The sequence below is a fragment of the Phytophthora parasitica genome (genome assembly GCF_000247585.1).
Source record: "Phytophthora parasitica INRA-310 unplaced genomic scaffold supercont2.1, whole genome shotgun sequence".
Taxonomy (NCBI): domain Eukaryota; phylum Oomycota; class Peronosporomycetes; order Peronosporales; family Peronosporaceae; genus Phytophthora; species Phytophthora nicotianae.
Genome location: NW_008634126.1, coordinates 42,435 through 44,945, shown reverse-complemented (window position 1 = coordinate 44,945; position 2,511 = coordinate 42,435).

Below are 2,511 nucleotides of genomic sequence, written 5' to 3'. Positions count from 1 at the left end.
AAATTGTTGCACTTCAATCGGCCATTTAGGTGACCGCTCATTCTTTGGGGTGTCGTCGACATTTCCTGTTGTCTTGAAGAGATGGTACCATCTCCGAAGGCTTCTGGGCGAGACGCCCAGTACACCGGCAACTACGCTGATCTCAATATTGTAGACATACTGCAAGACAATGCCACGCCAGCGTATGTCTGATGAGTAGCCCATATTTGATTTAAAATCAATCTGTTGTGGATACCTTACGTAAGGGTAAATGGCCGGCAAATTCTGGCCATTCAGCCTTAATTTGTTAAACTAAATCGGAGCCCTTACGTAGTACCTCCACAATCAAGTATTATTGGATCATAGTCGGCAAAATCAAACAGTGTTCTTGGTCAAATATCATTTTATTTAGTGGCCTGGCTTAGCAATTCAACTTCAGTTCGTCCTCAAATCCCACCTTTAGCCCTACCCACCCTTGCTTAGGACCAGCCTTTAAAGGTCAGATTGGCCAAAACTTTGGAAAGGCACAATAATATGCAGCTTAATGGCGTTCTTAGACTTATTTACATATTAGATTGTATTATTGCTGAAAGTGATGTTATTAATTAATACCGTTATTGTACACAATCATGCGTCGCCAACACGATACATAAAAGACCGTAGGACACTACATATTAGGCCACAGTCGCAAAAAGTGAGATTTTCGCGAATTATGGGTGTGTAGCTTGGATATCTGTGATATATACGGTACAACACTATATGCAGTGAATAATTGTGTTTTCGCAATAAAGACGCATAATTAGTCTAAGCCGCGCTATTTTCGGGTCTAACTGTGTCATTTTGAGTGCAACTGATTCGCAGCTGACATACTCTGATATTCACAACATTATCGTATTTTATCGGTAAGACTTTGAATTATTTATAAAACTTACATTTCGAGTATCCTGGTATAAACGCCAGTTTAACTCCGCTATACTTCATCCAATAGCTACGAATGTTTCAGTGGGCAGTAGCAAAGGTGGGCAGTAGGGAAGTGGTTGCAGGCTGATAGTGTGGCGAGGGTGGAAATAGACAGGCCTATTAAGGAGACGCCTGCTCGGAAAAGAATTCCGGTGAAAGTCCTGACCTGGACCTTTATGTTATCGTCAGATCGTACTTGTCTCAACTTTGACATGGTGATTTGACACTGTGATCGAGATTTATTGGAAAAAACAAATGAAGTGCGAAATATTAGCGTCTCCATTCTACAAAACTTATTTTTCAAGATAATAATTACGAATTCGTGTTTAACTCGAATATTCACGAAACTGTGCATCATACGCACAGACAGTACTATCTGGAAGAGAACTCTATTCGGCATTATCTGTTCATTAACCGTCATTCTCCACGGTGAAATCTTGGATATATATATATATATATCTTTCCATCGATTATCACTACGATTTCTAATTGGATGAAATGAGCTCATTGTGCGTTATCTTGGACCCCACGGCACGACATCGATAGGCGGATCTATTTGGCGTTCGCTTTCTTAAACATCAGGTTGAGCTATAAGCACCACACCAGATCTCAATTATCAGCAATCACCCCCCCACCCGGCAAGCACTTGTAGTATCGTTTGAGGACCCCGACCGTCCCCGCTACCTATTTGCGAAGAGGCAGTAAGGGGCCGCCTCTCCTGTCGGAAAAGTTGACGACATAACAGATTCTAGTCAATTGAACATTGTAGTCCAGGACTTCATCTATCCTCTGAAGTCTATAATAGGGCTAAGAAGATCCGATTAGCGTTTTGTTGGGGCGGACACGGCGAGCTGGAAAAAACTGGAGGTTGCAGGAGTGTAAAGAAGAGTGAGGCTTGATAGACTGGGTAGAGTAGGAAGCATAAGTGAGGCCTTCGAGGCAAATTGGGAAGTGGCTTCAGTTTTAGACTAAGACTTGGATCTCTGGCTACACTGCGAGGCAGTAAAGGAGCCCGCTACTGAATCTTGGGTCTCATACGCTACTTCTTTGATATAACTGGCCCACCACAGGACGATTTTGAATCTTGAATAGTAGTAATGAGTATAACCACGCGCCTTCCGCATCAGATTCACAGTCATACTGGTAGCACCCAGCAGCTCCGTTCGGACGGAGGTATTTGTTCACACAAAGTAGATTCGCTTGCTGCAGGCAAGTAGTACAGACGCAAGGTTGCGTGTCCAATCCTTACACCTTTCATTTTCTGTGAAAGACTAGCCCGTATTTTTTATATCCCGTAATTACCACAAATGCATGGAGTTCAATACAAATACCCAGTGATACAGTGTGGTGATGAACATGAACATCGATAATCGTGTTAGGGTAATGAACTGTACAAATATTACCTGTTGTGCGGAAAAAATAAATGAACTTATTTCCTCTTGAAATGATATCTATGGTTCCGAAGAAAGTCTTAGCCTTCGAAACTTCATAGCCGAGTAGGAAAAGTATACTGATTTGCCACTTGGAGCCTGGTTCACGAGTCAGGGACAGGTTATATAAATGTTTTGGAAA